Below are 21,532 nucleotides of genomic sequence, written 5' to 3'. Positions count from 1 at the left end.
GATGCTGTTGGATTCTGACCTCCCTGCACTCAAAGTATATTTTCTGGAGCTATAGAATTCAAAATGGCGCGCTTCCAATTGTGTTGGAAAGTAGACATCCAGGGCTTTCTAGCAATATATAATACTCCATACTTTGGCCGAGTTTAGACGATGCAAAAGAGCGTTGAATGCCAGTTCTACGCTGCAGTCTGGAGTTAAACGCCAGAAACACGTCACAAACCAGAGTTGAACGGAAAAAACACGTTACAACTTGGCGTTCAACTCCAGAAGAAGCCTCTGCACGTGTAAACTTCAATCTCAGCCCAAGCACACACCAAGTGGGCCCCAGAAGTGGATTTATGCATCAATTACTTACTTCTGTAAACCCTAGTAACTAGTTTAGTATAAATACGACTTTTTACTATTGTATTAGACATCTTATGATTTTTAGTTCATCTTTGAATCATATTGATCACGTTTAGGGGCTGGCCTCTCGGCCATGCCTGAACCTTCATCACTTATGTATTTTCAATGGTAGAGTTTCTACACTCCATAGATTAAGGTGTGGAGCTCTGCTGTTCCTCATGAATTAATGCAAAGTACTACTGTTTTTTATTCAATTCAACTTATTCCACTTCTAAGATATTCATTCGTACTCCAACATGAATGTGATGAACGTGACAATCATCATCATTCCCCCACAAACGCGTGCCTGACAACCACTTCCGTTCCACCTTAGATTGAATGAATATCTCTTGGATCTCTTAATCAGAATCTTCGTGGTATAAGCTAGATTGAAGGCGGCATTCATGAGAGTCCGGAAAGTCTAAACCATGTCTGTGGTATTCCGAGTAGGATTCAGGGATTGAATGACTGTGACAAACTTCAAACTCACGAGTGCTGGGCGTAGTGACAGACGCAAAAGGAGGGTGAATCCTATTCCAGTATGATCGAGAACCTCAGATGATTAGCCATGCTGTGACAGAGTATTTGGACCTTTTTCACAAGAGGATGGGATGTAACCATTGACAACGGTGATGCCCTTACATAAAGCTTGCTATGGAAAGGAGTAGGACTGATTGGATGAAGACAGCAGGAAAGCAGAAGTTCAGAAGAACGAAAGTATCTCTATACGCTTATCTGAAATTCCCACCAAAGAATTACATAAGTGTTTCTATCTTTATTTTCTATTTATTTATTATTTATTTTCGAAAACTCCATAACCATTTGATATCCGTCTGACTGAGATTTACAAGGTGACCATAGCTTGCTTCATACCGGTAATCTCCGTGGGATCGACCCTTACTCACGTAAGGTTTTATTACTTGGACGACCCAGTGCACTTGCTGGTTAGTTGTATCGAAGTTGTGACAAATCATAAATTAAGATTAGAGCACCAAGTTTTTGGAGCCATTACCAGGGATCACAATTTTCGTGCACCAAGTTTTTGGCGCCGTTGCCGGGGATTGTTCGAGTGACAATTTCGCCCAGGGATCACAATTTCATGCACCAAGTATTTGGCGCCGTTGCCGGGGATTGTTTTGAGTTTGGACAACTGACGGCTCATCTTGTTGCTCAGATTAGGTAATTTTATTTTAATTTTAATCTTTTTGTTTTTATTAGTATAATTTTTGAAAAAAAAAATTTTATTTATGTTCTTCAGAATTTTTAAGAATGAATTCTAGTGTTTCATGAAGCATGTTGAAGCCTGGCTGGCTGTAAAGCCATGTCTAAATTCTTTTGGACTGAGGCTTCCAAACCATCTTCATAGAGGCAAGTTAATTTGATAATTAAGGAGCAGTATATCTGAGTTACATGCTGAAGCTTGGCTGGCCATTGGCCATGTCTAGTGTTTTGGACCGGAGCTTTCACTGAAAGCTTGGCTGGCTAATGAGCCATGTCTAATTCATGGATTGAAGATTTAGACTAAGAATGCAAGATTCCTGGAATTCATATTAAAAATTTTGGAATCCTTATTTTTATTTTTCACATTAATTTTCGAAAAATCTAAAAAAAAATTTAGAAAATCATAAAAATAAAAAATATTTCATGTTTCTTTTTTGAGTCTTGAGTCAAATTTTAAGTTTGGTGTCAATTGCATGTTCATCTTGCATTTTTCAAAATAATCATGCATTCATGGTGTTCTTCATGATCTTCAAGTTGTTCTTGGTAAATCTTCTTGTTTGATCTTAATGTTTTCTTGTTTTGTGCCTTTTCTTGTTTTTCATGTGCATTTTTGCATTCATAGTGTCTGAACATGAAAGATTTCTAAGTTTGGTGTCTTGCATGTTTTCTTTGCATATAAAAATTTTCAAAAATATGTTCTTGATGTTCATCATGATCTTCAAAGTGTTCTTGATGTTCATCATAATATTCATAGCATTCTTGCATGCATTCATTGTTTTGATCCAAAATTTTCATGCATTGAGTCTTTTTCACGTTTTTCTCTTTCATCATTAAAAATTCAAAATTCAAAAAAAAATATCTTTCCCTTTTTCACTCATAAATTTCAAAAATTTGGATTGACTTTTTCAAAAATTTTTAAAATCTAGTTGTTTTTATGAGTCAAATCAAATTTTCAATTTAAAAATCTTATATTTTTCAAATCTTTTTCAAAAATCATATCTTCTCCATTTTTTTTATTTTCGAAAATTTCAAAAATCTTTTCCAAAATATTTTCAAAATCTTTTTCTTAATTTTATATCATATTTTTGAAAATCACATCATCAATTAATGTTTTGATTCAAAAATTTCGAGTTTGTTACTTACTTGTTAAGAAAGATTCAAACTTTAAATTCTAGAATCATATCTTGTGATTTCTTGTGAGTCAAGTCATTAATTATGATTTTAAAAATCAAATCTTTTTTAAAACTAATTCTAATCATATCTTCCTATCATATCTTTTTTTTAAAATCTTATCTTTTTCAAAAATTTGATTTTCAAATATCTTTTCTAACTTCTTATCTTCTTATCTTTTCAAAATTGATTTTCAAATCTTTTTCAACTAACTAATTGACTTTTTGTTTGTTTCTTATCTTTTTCAAAACTACCTAACTAACTCTCTCTCTCTAATCTTCGAAAATCTCTTCCCTCTTTTTCAAAAATTCTTTTTAATTAACTAATTGTTTCAATTTTTAATTTTAATTTGATTTCATTTTCGAAAATCACTAACCCCTTTTCAAAATTTTATTTTCGAAAATCCTCCTTCTCTCTCATCTCCTTCTATTTATTTATTCATCTACTAACACTTCATCTCACCCAAATTCGAACCCCCTCTGCCATCTGTGTTTGAATTTTCTCTTCTTCCCTTCTTTACATTACATTCTTTTCTTCTTCTACTCACACAGGAGAACCTCTATACCTGGGTAAAAAGGATCCCTATTATTATTATTTTTCTGTTCCCTCTTTTTCATATGAGCAGGAGCAAGGACAAGAACATTCTTGTTGAAGCAGACCCTGAACCTGAAAGGACTCTGAAGAGGAAACTAAGAGAAGCTAAAATACAACAATCCAGCGATAACCTTACAGAAATTTTCGAACAGGAAGAGGAGATGGCAGCCGAAAATAATAATAATGCAAGGAGGATGCTTGGTGACTTTACTGCACCTAATTCCAATTTACATGGAAGAAGCATCTCCATCCCTACCATTGGAGCAAACAATTTTGAGCTGAAACCTCAATTAGTTTATCTGATGCAACAAAACTGCAAGTTTCATGGACTTCCATCTGAAGATCCTTTTCAGTTCTTAACTGAATTCTTGTAGATCTGTGATACTGTTAAGAGTAATGGAGTAGATCCTGAAGTCTACAGGCTCATATTTTTCCCATTTGCTGTAAGAGACAGAGCTAGAGTGTGGTTGGACTCTCAACCCAAAGATAGCCTGAACTCTTGGGATAAGCTGGTCACGACTTTCTTAGCCAAGTTCTTTCCTCCTCAAAAGCTGAGTAAGTTTAGAGTGGATGTTCAAACCTTCAGACAGAAGGAAGGTGAATCCCTCTATGAAGCTTGGGAGAGATACAAGCAAATGACCAAAAAGTGTCCTTCTGACATGCTTTCAGAATGGACCATCCTGGATATATTCTATGATGGTCTGTCTGAATTAGCTAAGATGTCATTGGATACTTCTGTAGGTGGATCCATTCACCTAAAGAAAATGCCTGCAGAAGCTCAAGAACTCGTTGACATGGTTGCTAATAACCAGTTCATGTACACTTCTGAGAGGAATCCTGTGAGTAATGGGACGCCTCAGAAGAAGGGAGTTCTTGAAATTGATACTCTAAATGCCATATTGGCCCAGAATAAAATATTGACTCAGCAAGTCAATATGATTTCTCAGAGTCTGAATGGAATGCAAGCTGCATCCAACAGTACTCAAGAGGCATCTTCTGAAGAAGAAGCTTATGATCCTGAAAACCCTGCAATAGTAGAGGTGAATTACATGGGTGAACCATATGGAAACACCTATAATCCCTCATGGAGAAATCACCCAAATCTCTCATGGAAGGATCAACAAAAGCCTCAACAAGGCTTTAATAATGGTGGAAGAAACAGGTTTAGCAATAGCAAGCCTTTTCCATCATTCACTTAGCAACAGATAGAGAACTCTGAACAAAATACCTCTAATTTAGCAAACTTAGTCTCTGATCTATCTAAGGCCACTGTGAGTTTCATGAATGAAACAAGGTCCTCCATTAGAAATTTGGAGGCACAAGTGGGACAGCTGAGTAAGAAAACCACTGAAACCCCTCCTAGTGCTCTCCCAAGCAATACAGAAGAAAATCCAAAAGAAGAGTGCAAGGCCATTGACATAGTCAACACGGCCGAACCTAGAGAGGAAGGGGAGGACGTGAATCCCAAGGAGGAAGACCTCCTCGGACGTCCAATGATCAATAAGGAGTATCCCTTTGAGGAACCAAAGGACTCTGAGGCTCATCTAGAGACCATAGAGATTCCATTAAACCTCCTTATGCCATTCATGAGTTCTGATGAGTATTCTTCTTCTGAAGAGAATGAGGATGTCACTGAAGAACAAGTTGCCAAGTTCCTTGGTGCAATCATGAAGCTGAATGCCAATTTATTTGGTAATGAGACTTGGGGAGATGAACCTCCCCTGTTCACCAATGAACTAAATGCATTGGATCAACTGAAATTGCCTCAGAAGAAACAGGATCCTGGAAAGTTCCTAATACCTTGTATCATAGGCACCATGACCTTTGAGAAGGCTCTATGTGACCTTGGGTCAGGAATAAACCTCATGCCACTCTCTGTAATGGAGAAACTGGGAGTCTTTGAGGTACAAGCTGCTAAAATCTCATTAGAGATGGCAGACAATTCCAGAAAACAGGTTTATGGACAAGTAGAGGACATATTAGTAAAGGTTGAAGGCCTTTACATCCCTGCTGATTTCATAATCTTAGATACTGGGAAGGATGAGGATGAATTCATCATCCTTGGAAGACCCTTCTTAGCCACAGCAAGAGCTGTGATTGATGTTGACAGAGGTGAACTAGTCCTTCAATTAAATGAGGACTCCCTTGTGTTTAAAACTCAAGGTTACCCTTCTATAAACATGGAAAAGAGGCACAGTAAGCTTCTCTCACTGCAGAGTCAACCAGAGCCCCCACAGTCAAACTCTAAGTTTGGTGTTGAACTCCCATATCCAAACTCTAAGTTTGGTGTTGGGGAGTCTCAACAATGCTCTGAACATCTGTGAAACTCCATGAGAGCCCACTGTCAAGCTATTGACATTAAAGAAGCGCTTGTTAGGAGGAAACCCAATTTTTATTTATCTAATTTTTATTTATTTTTATTTGTTATTTCATGTTTTATTAGGTTCATGATCATGTGGAGTCACAAAATAAATCAAAAAATTAAAAACAGAATCAAAAATAGCAGAAGAAAAATCACACCCTGGAGGAGGATCTTACTAGCGTTTAAATGCCAGTAAGGAGCATCTGGCTGGCGTTCAACGCCAGAACAGAGCATGGATCTGGCGTTGAACGCCAGAAACAAGCAGCATCCTGGCGTTCAGACGCCAGAAATGCACAGTGAGGAAAGCTGGCACTGAACGCCAGAAACAAGCATAGAACTGGCGTTCAACGCCAGAAATATGCTGCATCTGGGCGCTAAACGCCCAGAACAAGCATCATTTCAGCGTTTAAACGCCAGAATTGCATGCAAAGGCATTTCACATGCCTAATGGGTGCAGGGATGCAAATTCTTGACACCTCAGGATCTGTGGACCCCACAGGATCAACTCAACATCTGTGGACCCCATAGGATCCCCACCTACCTCCACTCACTCTCTTCCCTCTTCTCAATGTTCATCCTCTCTTCCCAATAAACACTCTTCCCCAAAACTCTTCACCAATCACCTCAATCTCTCTTCCCTATCACTATTTCACCACTCACATCCATCCACTCTCCCCCATAAACCTACCTCATAAACTCCACCTACCTTTAAAATTCAAAATCAATTTCCCACCCAAACCCACCCTATATGGCCGAAACTAAACCCCCTCCTCTCCCTATATAAAGCCTTCCGTTCTTCCTCATTTTCACACAACACAACCCTCTCTTCGCCTTCTTGGCCGAATACACCTCTCCCTCCTCTCCTCCATATTTTCTTCTTCTTCTTCATCTATTCTTTCTTCTCTTGCTCGAGGGCGAGCAATATTCTAAGTTTGGTGTGGTAAAAGCATAAGCTTTTTGTTTTTCCATTACCATTGATGGCACCTAAGACCGGAGAATCCTCTAGAAAAGGGAAAGGGAAGACAAAAGCTTCCACCTCCGAGTCATGGGAGATAGAAAGATTCATCTCCAAATCCCATCAAGACCACTTCTATGATGTTGTGGCCAAGAAGAAGGTGATCCCCGAGGTCCCTTTCAAGCTCAAGAGAAATGAGTATCCGGAGATCCGACATGAAATCCAAAGAAGAGGTTGGGAAGTTCTAACAAACCCCATCCAACAAGTCGGCATCCTAATGGTTCAAGAGTTCTATGCCAATGCATGGATCACTAAGAACCATGATCAAAGTAAGAACCCGAATCCAAAGAATTATATTACAATGGTTCGGGGAAAATACTTAGATTTTAGTCCGGAAAATGTGAGGTTGGCGTTCAACTTGCCTATGATGCAAGGAGATGCACGCCCCTACACTAGAAGGGTCAACTTTGATCAAAGGTTGGACCAAGTCCTCATGGACATATGTGTGGAAGGAGCTCAATGGAAGATTGACTCCAAAGGCAAACCGGTTCAACTGAGAAGACTGGACCTTAAGCCTGTAGCTAGAGGATGGTTGGAGTTCATCCAATGCTCCATCATCCCCACTAGCAACCGATCTGAAGTTACTGTGGATCGGGCCATCATTATCCATAGCATCATGATTGGAGAGGAAGTAGAAGTTCATGAAGTCATCTCCCTTGAACTCTACAAAATAGCCGAAAAGCCCTCCCCCTTGGCAAGGCTAGCTTTCTCTCATTTTATTTGCCATCTATGTTACTCAGCTGGAGCTTTCATAGAAGGAGACATTCCCATTGAGGAAGAGAAGCCCATCACTAAGAAAAGGATGGAGCAAACAAGAGAGCCCACTCATGGAGCTCAAGAAACGCATGAGGAAGCTCACCATCAAGAAATCCCTGAGATACCTCAAGGGATGCACTTTCCTCCACAGAATTTTTGGGAGCAAATCAACACCTCTCTAGGAGAATTAAGTTCCAACATGGGACAATTAAGGGTGGAACATCAAGAGCACTCCATCATCCTTCATGAAATTAGAGAAGATCAAAAAGCAATGAGGGAGGAGCAACAAAGACAAGGAAGAGACATAGAAGAGCTCAAGGACATCATTGGTTCCTCAAGGAGAAAATGCCACCATCACTAAGGTGGATTCATTCCTTGTTCTTACATTCTCTGTTTTTCGTTTTCTTTATGTTAAGTGCTTATCCATGTTTGTGTCTTATTACATGATCATTAGTATTTAGTAACTTTGTCTTAAAGTTATGAATGTCCTATGAATCCATCACCTCTCTTAAATGAAAACTATTTTAATTCAAAAGAACAAGAAGTACATGAGTTTCGAATTCATCCTTGAACTTAGTTTAATTATATTGATGTGGTGACAATGCTTCTTGTTTTCTGAATGAATGCCTGAACAGTGCATATGTCTTTTGAAGTTGTTGTTCATGAATGTTAAATATGTTGGCTCTTGAAAGAATGATGACAAGAAGACATGTTATTTGATAATCTGAAAAATCATAAAAATGATTCTTGAAGCAAGAAAAAGCAGTGAATACAAAAGTTTGCAGAAGAAAAAAAATAGAAAAAAATAGCAAAAAAAAAAGCAAGCAGAAAAAGCCAAAAGCTCTTAAAACCAAAAGGCAAGAGCAAAAAGCCAATAACCCTTAAAACCAAAAGGCAAGGGTAAATAAAAAGGATCCCAAGGCTTTGAGCATCAGTGGATAGGAGGGCCTAAAGGAATAAAATTCTGGCCTAAGCGGCTAAACCAAGCCGTCCCTAACCATGTGCTTGTGGCGTAAAGGTGTCAAGTGAAAACTTGAGACTGAGCGGTTAAAGTCAAGGTCCAAAGCAAAAAAAGAGTGTGCTTAAGAACCCTAGACACCTCTAATTGGGGACTTTAGCAAAACTGAGTCACAATCTGAAAAGGTTCACCCAGTTATGTGTCTGTGGCATTTATGTATCCGGTGGTAATACTGGAAAACAAAGTGCTTAGGGCCACGGCCAAGACTCATAAAGTAGCTGTGTTCAAGAATCAACATACTAAACTAGGAGAATCAAAAAACACTATCTGAACTCTGAGTTCCTATGGATGCCAATCATTCTGAACCTCAATGGATAAAGTGAGATGCCAAAACTATTCAAGAGGCAAAAAGCTACAACTCCCGCTCATCTGATTGGAGCTATGTTTCATTGATAGTTTGGAATTTATAGTATATTCTCTTCTTTTTATCCTATTTGATTTTTAGTTGCTTGGGGACAAGCAACAATTTAAGTTTGGTATTGTGATGAGCGGATAATTTATACGCTTTTTGGCATTGTTTTTAGTATGTTTTTAGTAGGATCTAGTTACTTTTAGGGATGTTTTTATTAGTTTTTATGTTAAATTCACATTTCTGGACTTTACTATGAGTTTGTGTGTTTTTCTGTGATTTCAGGTATTTTCTGGCTGAAATTGAGGGACTTGAGCAAAAATCAGATTCAGAGGTTGAAGAAGGACTGCTGATGCTGTTGGATTCTGACCTCCCTGCACTCAAAGTGGATTTTCTAGAGCTACAAAACTCAAAATGGTGCGCTTCTAATTGCGTTGGAAAGTAGACATCCAGGGCTTTCCATCAACATATAATAGTCCATATTTTGGCCGAGTTTAGACGACGCAAAAGGGCGTTGAATGCCAGTTCTACGCTGCAGTCTGGAGTTAAACGCCAGAAACACGTTACAACTTGGCGTTCAACTTCAGAAGAAGCCTCTGCACGTGTAAACTTCAATCTCAGCCCAAGCACACACCAAGTGGGCCCCAGAAGTGGATTTATGCATCAATTACTTACTTCTGTAAACCCTAGTAACTAGTTTAGTATAAATACGACTTTTTACTATTGTATTAGACATCTTATGATTTTTAGTTCATCTTTGAATCATATTGATCACGTTTGGGGGCTGGCCTCTCAGCCATGCCTGAACCTTCATCACTTATGTATTTTCAACGGTAGAGTTTCTACACTCCATAGATTAAGGTGTGGAGCTCTGCTGTTCCTCATGAATTAATGCAAAGTACTACTGTTTTTTATTCAATTCAACTTATTCCACTTCTAAGATATTCATTCGTACTCCAACATGAATGTGATGAACGTGACAATCATCATCATTCCCCCACAAACGCGTGCCTGACAACCACTTCCGTTCCACCTTAGATTGAATGAATATCTCTTGGATCTCTTAATCAAAATCTTCGTGGTATAAGCTAGATTGATGGCGGCATTCATGAGAGTCCGGAAAGTCTAAAACTTGTCTGTGATATTCCGAGTAGGATTCAGGGATTGAATGACTGTGACGAACTTCAAACTTGCGAGTGCTGGGCGTAGTGACAGACGCAAAAGGAGGGTAAATCCTATTCCAGTATGATCGAGAACCTCAGATGATTAGCCGTGCTGTGACAGAGCATTTGGACCTTTTCACAAGAGGATGGGATGTAACCATTGACAACGATGTTGCCCTTACATAAAGCTTGCCATGGAAAGGAGTAGGACTGATTGGATGAAGACAGTAGGAAAGCAGAAGTTCAGAAGAATGAAAGTATCTCTATTCGCTTATCTGAAATTCCCACCAATGAATTACATAAGTGTTTCTATCTTTATTTTCTATTTATTTATTATTTATTTTCGAAAACTCCATAACCATTTGATATCCGCCTGACTGAGATTTACAAGGTGACCATAGCTTGCTTCATACCGACAATCTCCGTGGAGTCGACCCTTACTCACGTAAGGTTTTATTACTTGGACGACCCAGTGCACTTGCTGGTTAGTTGTATCGAAGTTGTGACAAATCATAAATTAAGATTAGAGCACCAAGTTTTTGGAGCCATTACCAGGGATCACAATTTTTGTGTACCAAGTTTTTGGCGCCGTTGCCGGGGATTGTTCGAGTGATAATTTCGCCCAAGGATCACAATTTCATGCACCAAGTTTTATTTTAATTTTAATCTTGGACAACTGACGGCTCATCTTGTTGCTCAGATTAGGTAATTTTATTTTAATTTTAATCTTTTTGTTTTTATTAGTATAATTTTCTAAAAAAAAATTTTATTTATGTTCTTCAGAATTTTTAAGAATGAATTCTAGTGTTTCATGAAGCATGTTGAAGCCTGGCTGGCTGTAAAGTCATGTCTAAATTCTTTTGGACTGAGGCTTCCAAACCATCTTCTTAGAGGCAAGTTAATTTGATAATTAACGAGTAGTATATCTGAGTTACATGTTGAAGCTTGGCTGGCCATTGGCCATGTCTAGTGTTTTGGACCGGAGCTTTCACTGAAAGCTTGGCTGGCTAGTGAGCCATGTCTAATTCCTAGACTGAAGCTTTAGACTAAGAATGCAAGATTCCTGGAATTCATATTAAAAATTTTGGAAGTACTAGGACTTGTGGATCAGAGTTAGTGCTACCCACTTAACCTTCCTTTATAACTGCAAGAGGATAACTGAGTGGAAGCAATAAACCTTTACTATTGCACTTGGGGAAAGACAACAAGGATAGAAATTCCAATTATCTCTCCTAACCAAGATCTCTTATTTCAAATATATAACATCTCTTGCTATTGTTCGCTGCTTTAATTTCTCGCTATTTATTTTTCCATTCTCCACCTCAAAAATTACTCAGAAAATTACTAACCAATAAATTTCACCTTGTGTCAACTCTTTGGAAAACGACTTGGAAATTCTACTCCTAGTTATTTAATTTTAATTGTGATACAAATTAAATTGATAGTGGGAATTTTGTCGGTTAAGACTATACTGACATCGCTGTTTTTATTAGAAATTCTTAATCGACATTTTTCCACCCATCACTAATCCCACTTAGTTAATCCCTAAACAATGGAAAAAGTCAAGTAAGCATAATTAGAATTAATCCACAAATGCTAACTAACTTACTAATTAAACTTAGTAAAAAACTTGTTAATGAAAACAAGAGCAACTAACAACCCACTTAATGTTGGAAATTAATGACTCTAGGATCCTAGTTACTCAAACCCCAAGCCAAAGAGTGAAAATATACTCCATATTCATAATGAACATTTCTACAAACACTTGGTGGGTATAATAACAAAACATAGTAAATTTCAAAAGATATTTGAAATTATGACAAATCAATGTAAACAATTAACAATAATAACTCAATCAAGCATATATAAATCTCAAAACATCAAATTCATCAATAAAAAACTCAAGAATTCAAAAGTAATTAAACTAACAAGGTAACTTCAATTATAAGAAAGTATGAGTAAATATAGTATAATTGAAGGAAAAATTAAAGACTACTTACAATAGAAACAAGCTAGAATCCAAGATTAAAATGTAAAATAGCAAACTCTACTAAGAACCCTAATAAGAATTGAGAGTGTTTTCCTAAAAAAAACTAACTAAAAACCTAATAGAACTTGCTAATATGATCTATCTGTGTATTGGTATATTGTCCACCTTTGAATGAGTTCAATACTTTAGATTTGGGCCAAAGAGGCCCCCAAAAATGTGAAAAACGTGATGTTTTAATTGAGACACGCATTCGTACTTGTGCATACCCACAGGCATGTGTGCGTACGCACACTTGCTGAAACTCCTCTTGTGCGTATGCATAGGAAGGTGTGCGTACGCACACACCAGTGTGTTCCTTTCCTTTGTTTTTTCATGTAATCTTCCACTTTGCATTCTTTCCTTCCACTTCTCCAAAGTCATCCTTGCCTATTGGTCCTAAAACCACTCAACAAAATATATCACGACATCGAATGAAATACAAGTGGAATTAAATTGACAATTTAAAGCACAAAAAAGCATGTTTTCAACCATTAGGTGTAATTTAGACAATATTCACAAAAGCATGTGATGACTGCGCATCATATCAAAAATTAGTTTATAATGCTTAATTATTGAGTGTTTTTGTGCTTAAGTTGTATATTACTTTGATTTCTTTGAATTGTTTAACTTTGTAGAAAATGGTGAAAAAAGAAGCAAAAAGCACAAAACAAGCAAAGAAAGATGGCGTGTCCTGGGCATGGCACTCTAAGCATTTTGTGTTGGCATGTCCATGGGCGTGCCTGGGCGTGGCACGCCAGGCCTATGAAACAGAGAAGGGTTGCTCAAGACTACACAATGGGCGTCGCACGCCAGTTCTACTGTCCAGAAAGGATGCTAAACACAAAACAATGGGCGTGGCACGCCAAACCCGGGCGTGGCACGCAAAGCCAATTTTTCAGAGAGTGAAATTCCTGCATCTGGGCGTGCCAGTGGGCGTGGCACGCTGGGGTATTTGCCAGCCTGACCTCTTCCCCTTCAAGACCATAACTTATGCTACCAAACTCCAAATGAGATGATTTCAATGCCATTAGAAAGTAGACATCTAGAGCTTTCTAACCGTATATAACACTTTATAGTGAACACTAGATTTGAGGAAGAAATTCACCCCAAAAACACAAATGAGCACAACACGTCCCTGCAGAGATACCAGCTTGACCTCTTCATCTTCAAAGGAACATAACTTGTGTGTAGAGATCTAAATGATGTCATTTTAGTAGCGTTGGAAAGCTGACATTTAGAGCTTTCCAATGATATATAACATTTTATAGTGGACAATAAATCTGGAGGTGAAAAAGACCATTCTTTCAGCGTCACAAGCTGGGCGTGGCACGCCAAACCTGGGTGTGGCACGCCAGCTCGAGGGCGTGCCACGCCAATTCCTTTCCTAAAAAGGGTGTGGCATGCCAGTTCTAATGGCCAGAGAGGAAGATTTAGTGCATCATTGAAGGCGTGGCACGCCAGGCCCATGCCTGGACGTGGCACGCCGGGGTATTTGACAGACTGACCTCTTCACCTTCAACTGGGCATAACTTGGGCTATATAGGTTCAAATAAGGTGATTTCAGTGGCGTTAGAAATCTGACATTTAGGGCTTTCTAGCAATATATAATACTTTATAGTTGACATTTCGTTTTGGGCCCAAACAACTCCATTCTTTTAGCACTGCAACATGGGTCATAATTCCAAGGAACAATTTCCAATGGGCATGGCACGCCAACTTCTCCCTGCAGCCTGCAACCTTCAACCAAGCCCACTCTAACTCTGATTCAAGCCAGAATTGTCAACCAATCAAGGCCACAAGAAGCATCTAGAATAGTTGAATTTTTATTTCATTGTAATTTGCTTTCAATTTCATTTAAGTTTGTAATTTAGGAGAGCCTATATAAAGGCCTTAGTTTCATAGGATCTAGGGGGAATCATCTATCATCTATTGTGGGATACACACTCCACTGGGAGTGGGTCTTCGGACCCCTCCCTTTCCACTCTTCTTCGCCTCCATTTTCTTTCATACTTTGTAAATATTTTAGTTATGAATTACTAACTATTTCCATTGGGAAAGAGAGCTCTATTGCTATTTGATGGATTGATTGTTTTTATTCTTCTTCTTCTATTCATCTCTCTTTGATTTACTAGAAAGAATTTTGTTCTTCATTCTAGAATTTAATCATCTTGGAAAAGATATTGAATGAACTTGGGTTTTATTTGAACCATGGAAGAGGAATCATAAAACCATGCTTGAAATTCTTTCTCACATTGAGTTGATTTGGGTTTTGGGATTAGATAATTGACGCTAAATCTACCCATTACTTGGATCCATGAGGATGTGTGGTATAATTAGGGAACAAGCTTCATCTATCTTCATGAACAATTAGACCAAGAAATTGGCTATTGATCAAGATTGGGGAGATTGAGTTACCAAGGAATTGGGACTCAATCACTCATGATTGCTAAGAGGTCAATGAGTTGCATGATTGAAGATGAGATAAAATCAATTAATTCAGAGAATGCAATATCTCTTGATCCCAATGTTTATTTTATCTTTAGTTCTAATATTTACTTTATGGTCATTTATTTTCCAGCACTTTACTTTCTTGTACTTTACATTTATGCCATTTACTTTCTTGCACTTTATTGCTTTCCTTTACTTTCATGCCGTTTACATTTCTCGTTGATTATCTCTCATTAATCATCGTCTAACAAGAATAATCAATCAACTATTACTTGCTTAATCTATTAATCCTCGTGGGATCGAGCTCACTCTTGTAATTTTTATTACTTGATACGATCCGGTGCACTTGCCAGTAGTTAATTAATGAAGAATTAATGTTTTCGGTCATCATGGACAATAAATCTGGAGGTAAAAAAGACCATTTTTTCAGCGTCACAAGCTGGGCATGGCACGCCAATTCCTTTCCTAAAAAGGGTGTGGCACGCCAGTTCTAATGGCCAGAGAGGAAGACTTAGTGCATCATTGAAGGCGTGGCACACTAGGCTTGGGCGTGGCACGCCGGGGTATTTGATAGACTAACATCTTCACCTTCAACTGAGCATAACTTGAGCTACAGAGATCCAAATGAGTTGATTTTAGTGGCATTAGAAAGCTGACAATCAGAGCTTTCCAAAGATGTATAATACTTTATAGTGGGCATAAAATTGGAGTACACAAATTAAGCATCTTTGAACCCCAAAAATACTAAGTGGGTGCTGGAAGTGGCGCTGCCCAAGTGAGCGCCCAAACTAAATGAACGAGCGCCCAAACCCAAGTGAGCACCCAACTGAGAGCCCATACATACAAGAACCCATGGGGCATCATTTTGGTTCACTTAGAGTTACTAAAAGCCCACTTAAACTTCAAGCAAGCAAGCCTACAATTGTCAACCAATCAAGGCCACAAGAAGCATCTAAAATAGTTCATTTTCATTTGATTGTAATTTGCTTTCAATTTCATTTTAATTTGTAATCTAGGATGGCATATATATAGGCCTTAGTTTTTACATTTGGGGATCTAGGGAGGGGATCTATCATCTATCATTCGAGGGATACACACTCCACTGGGAGTGGGTCTTTGGACCCCTCCCTTTCCACACTTCTCTTTTCCATTTTCTTTCTTACTTGTAAATATTTTGGTTATGAATTACTAACTCTTTCCATTAGGAAAGAGAGCTCTATTTCTATTTGATGGATTTATTGTTTTTATTCTTCTTCTTCTATTCATCTCTCTTTGATTTACTTGAAAGAATTTCGTTCTTCATTCTAGCATTCAATCATCTTGGAAAAGAGATTGAATGAAATAAGGTTTTATGTGAACCTTGGAAGAGGAGTCATAAAACCATGCTTAAAATTTTTTCTCACATTGAGTGGATTTGGGTTTTGGGATTGGATAATTGTGATGCTAGATCTACCCATTACTTGGATCCATAAGGATATGTGGTATAATCAGGGACCAAGCTTCATCTCTTTTCATGAGAAATTAGACCAAGGAATTGGCTATTAATCAAGATTGGGGAGATTGAATTACCAAGGGATTGGATTCAACCACTCATGATTGAAGAAGAGATGAGAATTATTGATCCAGAGAATGCAATATCTCTTGATCCCAATGTTTATTTTATTCTTAGTTCTTGTTATTTATGGTTATTTACATTTTTTGCACTTTACAGTTCCAACACTTTACTTTCTTGTACTTTACATTTATACCATTTATCCCTTTACTTTCATGTCATTTACATTTTCTTGTTGATTATCTCTCCTTAATGTTTGTCTAACTAGAATAATCATTCAACTATTGTTTGCTTAATCCGTTAATCCTCGTGGGATCGACCTCACTCTTGTGAGTTTTATTACTTGATACGACCCGGTGCACTTGCCAGTAGTTAAATTCGGAAGATTAAATTTTTTCCCATATCAAGTTTTTAGCACCGTTGCTGGGGATTAACTGTGATTAACAAACTACCGATTGGTTGATTACCTAGATTAAACATTTTTTATTTTGTTTTTATTACTTTCGTTCCTTTATTTTCTCTTGCCAATCAACTGTTTGTGTTAATGCCTTACTAAAGATTCCTTGGTGACAAAAGAAAATTCTCTATTTCTTGGTGATTGTGTTATTGACACATAACAGTTTCTTTATTTACTTAGTTTTCTTTCAAATAAATCGAGATTAAATTGCGTAAGATAAGTTTGGTGTTGCCTTCCAACAATTTGTTTCCAATTCTTCACTGGATACTTGCATCAATTCTAATTGAAAGTGTCACACTAAGTTTGGTGTGCCACTTAATTTTTTTATGCAATGTATCATGCAACACCACTTATTAGTGCAATCCTCATGCCTCTGTTTCTTGTTCCTTTATTGTATCTTTAATTTTTCTTGCCTAACCACATGCATTATGCACATTTCATTGTTTAAGATATTCATGACCCATCATAAACCCCATCACCACTTTTTATTTGTTGTTTGAGTACAAGCAAACAAGCTAAGTTGGTGTGGGAAGGAGAAGAATAGGAGGAAAAGGACAACAATAACAATGAAGATGAACTATAAAGTGGTAAAGTTTCTTTTCCTCTTATTTGTTCTCTTTACATTCAATTGTATGATTGTCTCTTATTCCTTTGTATACATGTGTGTTGTGAATAAGCATAGCTTGATTGTTGAATTGTAACATGTGCTATGACATTATGACTACCATCTTGAGTTTTGTGAGTTCAAAGTAATTAAGCATCGTGATCATAAACAAACAAGGTAATTAAAGAAGAAGTTAGTATGAGCTTATAAGTATTAGGAAGCTAGTATGACTATATTGCTGGTGCACAAATTTGTGATCATCAACAATGGCGCCAAAGACTTGGAGCTTTCAAACGTGAATCACACTTTGTCACAATTCTACACAACTAACCAGCAAGTGCACTGGGTCGTCCAAGTAATACCTTACGTGAGTAAGGGTCGATCCCACGGAGATTGTCGGCTTGAAGCAAGCCATGGTCATCTTGTAAATCTCAGTCAGGCAGACTCAAATGGTTATGGAGGATTGATAATTAAAATATGAATAAAATATAAAATAAAGATAGAGATAGAGATACTTATGTAATTCATTGGTAGGAATTTCAGATAAGCATATGAAGATGCTTTGTTCCTCTCGAACCTCTGCTTTCCTATTGCCTTCTTCCAATCATTCATACTTCTTTCCATGGCAAGCTTTATGTTGGGCATCACCGTTGTCAATGGCTACTTCCCGTCCTCTCAGTGAAAATATTCTATGCACGCTGTCACCGCACAGCTAATCATCTGTCGGTTCTCGATCATGTTGGAATAGGATCCATTGATCCTTTTGCGTCTGTCACACGCCCAACACTCGCGAGTTTGAAGCTCGTCACAGTCATCCCTTCCCAGATCCTACTCAGAATACCACAAACAAGGTTTAGACGTTCTGGATCTCAGGAATGGCCGCCAATAATTCTAGCCTATACCACGAAGGTTCTAATCTTAGATTAGAAACCCAAGAGATATACATTCAAGCTTGTTTGCATGTAGAACGGAAGTGGTTGTCAATCACGCGTTCATAGGTGAGAATGGTGATGAGTGTCACATAATCATCACATTCATCATGTTCTTGGGTGCGAATGAATATCTTGGAGAAGAAATAGACTTGAGTTGAATAGAAAAATAATAGTACTTGTATTAATTCATGAAGAACAGCAGAGCTCCACACCTTAATCTATGGTGTGTAGAAACTCCACCATTGAAAACACATAAGAACAAGGTTCAGGCATGGCCGTGAGGCCAGCCTCCCAAAACGTGATCAAGTGTATGAAAGTATATAAAAGTGTGTCTAAATACAATAGCAAAAGGTCCTATTTATAGAGAACTAGTAGCCTAGGGTTTACAGAAATAAGTAATTAATGCAGAAATCTTCTTCCGGGACCACTTGGTGTGTGCTTGGGCTGAGCATTGAAGCTTCCATGTGTAGAGACTTTTCTTGGAGTTAAACGCTAGCTTTTGTGCCAGTTTGGGCGTTTAACTCCAGCTTTTATGCCAGTTCTGGCATTTTGACGTCAGAATTTCTATGCTGACTTGGAACGCCCATTTGGGCCATCAAATCTTAAACAAAGTATGGACTATTATATATTTCTGGAAAGCCCAAGATGTCTACTTTCCAACGCAATTGAGAGCGCGTCAATTAGGCTTCTTTATCTCTAGAAAATCTACTTCGAGTGCAGAGAGGTCAGAATCCAACAACATCTGCAGTCCTTTTTCAGCCTCTGAATCAGATTTTTGCTCAGGTCCCTCAATTTCAGCCAGAAAATACCTAAAATCACAGAAAAATACAAAAACTCATAGTAAAGTCCAGAAAAGTGAATTTTAAATAAAAACTAATAAAAATATAATAAAAACTAACTAAAATATACTAAAAATATACTAAAAACAATGCCAAAAAGCGTATAAATTATCCACTCATCAATTGCTCAATTGCATTTAAATTTATTTAGTTGAGGTTTTCATCTAAGATATTTTATGAAATTTTTGAAATCATGAAAACCTTGAAGAAGCAATTGCAAATAAGGCAAGAAAAGAAAAGGAAAAGAATGAGAAAGCTGAAGGCTCTGAGTACCAATGACAATTCATTTGTCAATTACTTGTGGTGTTTATGTATCAAGCAAAAAGCTTGAAAACAAAATACTTAGAGTCAAGGCTAGGCTCAAGTGCAAAGCACTCCCTCAAAGCTCAAGGCTCTGAGCATCAATGATTAGAGAGTAAAGAAAAGAAACAAATAAGCTAAAAGAGTCCTCTAATTAAATGCTTGTGGTGCTTATGTATCAAGTGGTAATACTTGACAACAAAGCATTTAGAGTCATAGCTTTCAACAAATGGTGCAAAGCACCCAAGAAGCTAAGCTAAGAAAAGAAGGAAAAGCCTGTTTCAAGGAAGGAACATAAAGAAAAAGATTTCATAAAATGAGTTAGATAGAAAAATCAATCATTTGAATCTCTTTTGTGATTGTAGCATGCATAAGAAACTAGCTAACCATTGTGATTAGCTAAACCTCTTCCTCTCAGCGTGTTTCATTGTGATTAAAGGGAATGGGTGCTGTTTTTTCTTTATATATGATGGACTTTGGGCTCAATATGAGTCTGGTTCAATCGGTTCGGCCCGTTAACCTAATTTTGGGCCAAAACCTTTAAAATTGGTGTTTTAATTGGTATTTTAATTATTTTTACCTCTTCAACTTAAAAAATTTAATTGGTATTTTAATTTATTAGATAATTATTTATTAATCTACCAGGTTTTACAATTTTCTCCCAGGTCTGTCATGGTCCTGCCTCAACTGCCCTGCTCGTCACTACTGTAGGAGGAGGAGGTTGTCGGAAAGGCCGTTTGAACTGTTGTTGTCCACCGTTGCTCCATTTTGTCCTGTTCAGCCTCTTTTCGCTAGAAAAATACGCTGGAGCTTCCAAACTCGCTGGCAACAATGCCTCGCTATTGTTCTGGTCTAGCTTGTTCCCTTAGTCTGTTTCATTTTCATCATATCTTTGTCACCATTTGATTTTCCTGCCTTGTTCTTGTTTTGATTTATTTTTCTGCCTCTGTTCTGTTTTGAATTTTACAAAAATATATCTACATTTGTCTTTTTATTCAATTTAAATTTATTGCTTTTGCTTGATGCTGTGGCCATTATCCCTTCCGTGAGAATTGAAATTGTTGCTACTGCCTCAGTTTAAATTCTGTACTCTTTTGTTCCATTCTATTTCAACCATCCTCACCTTCTAATTTGGCAATCCAAATTCAGTCTTTCCAGTCCTTAGGACTAAATTGTAAATAAGATTTACATTTATAATTACTTTTGGTTTATGCTATTACGATCTTCTAAATATATTTATGAAATTATAATTGAAGAATTTCAGTTTAATTAAAATAATAGATTTATTAGAGTTAAATAATTTATTTATGTGAAGCTTACACTTTAAGAACTTTATATGAGACTATATACATGTTTGATGAAGTTTTGCATTATTTTAGAATATTAATTTTATTTAAATATGTATTTTTGAAACATTGAAGTATTATTGATACTCACTTATATACTCTGAGATTGTAAAATATATTTGACATTTCTTACGATTGAAAAGAATTTCTGATGAGAAAAGGACTATCCTTTGAAACATTGAAGTATTTTTTATACTCACACATTGGATCTGTTATTCCGCATGGACACACGAGAGAAAAGGGCTATCCTTAGAGGTGGAGCCGCTCAAGTGTGGACTACTTGATTTGATTTATGTATTGAGAACTCCCTTATTGATTCACTTATTTGTATAAATTACTATTCTTTAAATAGAATATATTTTTAATAATATTGTTTATATAGTCTCATGTGAATTATAGATGTATTGTCTGGTCATTGAGTTGCAAAACTCACTTCATTTTCTTAAAAATTTTTCAAGAATAGATACTCGAATATGTGAGTATTTCTATTTAAAGGTAATTGCCTACACTAAATACATATTCCTTGTTGAGTTCTTAAATATTATATACTTCATATGTCACAGGAAGGATTCAACCATATTTATTTATTTTATCTTTTTATTAAAAATATATAATTATTCATTCTAAAATTTGTAAATTTATTAAAAATATTTATAACCTTTTTTATTTAATTTATATTCGAATTTCTTTGCCTAGTTTTAGGAATTCTTTATGTTTTAGAAACGTTTAGCCTTGTGTTTTCCTTTTCAAAACCTTTATTTATGAATCGATTTCTACATGTTTCATTCTTGAAAACATTTCTAGTGTGTGCGAAAAAGAAGATATATTGGAGTTAGTTTTCTTATTTCCATATTGTTTTCATCGTTCTCACGTATATTCTCAAATCCTATTATCGTCAATCATAAAGAACCAAATACTTTGAACTTATATATAAACTTTTTGTTACATTTAGTTGCCAGGTTTCCACATTAATCGTGGATAAGAACCACGACT

At 36.9% G+C, this 21,532-nt stretch overlaps 1 non-coding gene across 1 annotated transcript; it reads right to left on the bottom strand.

Moving 5' to 3' along the window:
- Positions 1–3,926: 3,926 nt before the first annotated feature.
- Positions 3,927–4,030, bottom strand: LOC148568427 (small nucleolar RNA R71). Its single transcript, XR_015881527.1, has one exon. It is a non-coding gene; the product is annotated as a small nucleolar RNA R71 (small nucleolar RNA).
- Between the last annotated feature and the right edge of the window lie 17,502 nt (positions 4,031–21,532).

This window comes from Arachis ipaensis, chromosome B4 (assembly GCF_059453495.1).
Source record: "Arachis ipaensis isolate K30076 ecotype BB chromosome B4, ASM5945349v1, whole genome shotgun sequence".
Lineage (NCBI taxonomy): Eukaryota > Viridiplantae > Streptophyta > Magnoliopsida > Fabales > Fabaceae > Arachis > Arachis ipaensis.
The sequence above is the reverse complement of the archived record's forward strand: the minus strand, read 5'-3'. Positions and strand labels throughout refer to the sequence as shown.